We start from the raw sequence: 284 nt of genomic DNA, 5'->3' as shown, positions 1-284 counted from the left end.
GGAATGGTCCCTCACTGGAGCTTCTTTGGCTGCATGGGATGTTGTGCTGCGTTTGCTCCGACACGGGCAGGACGCTCTGCTTTGGGGTGGGATGAAGCAACTCCTCATCTGCAGTGCCAGCCTCTGCCAGGGGAGCTTTGGGGTCACAGCTGGTGAGCTTGAAACACCGTCTCCCTCAAACTGATCAGGTTAAAACTTGCCTCAGGTTTGCTCCAAACGTCCTGCAGCATCCCAAAAGGTGGTTCTCCAAGGATATATGCAGGAGCTGACCAAGGCTTCGTGGT

The sequence above is a fragment of the Merops nubicus genome, unplaced genomic scaffold (genome assembly GCF_000691845.1).
Source record: "Merops nubicus isolate BGI_N331 unplaced genomic scaffold, ASM69184v1 scaffold24086, whole genome shotgun sequence".
Taxonomy (NCBI): Eukaryota; Metazoa; Chordata; class Aves; order Coraciiformes; family Meropidae; genus Merops; species Merops nubicus.
This window is presented reverse-complemented; position numbering follows the sequence as displayed.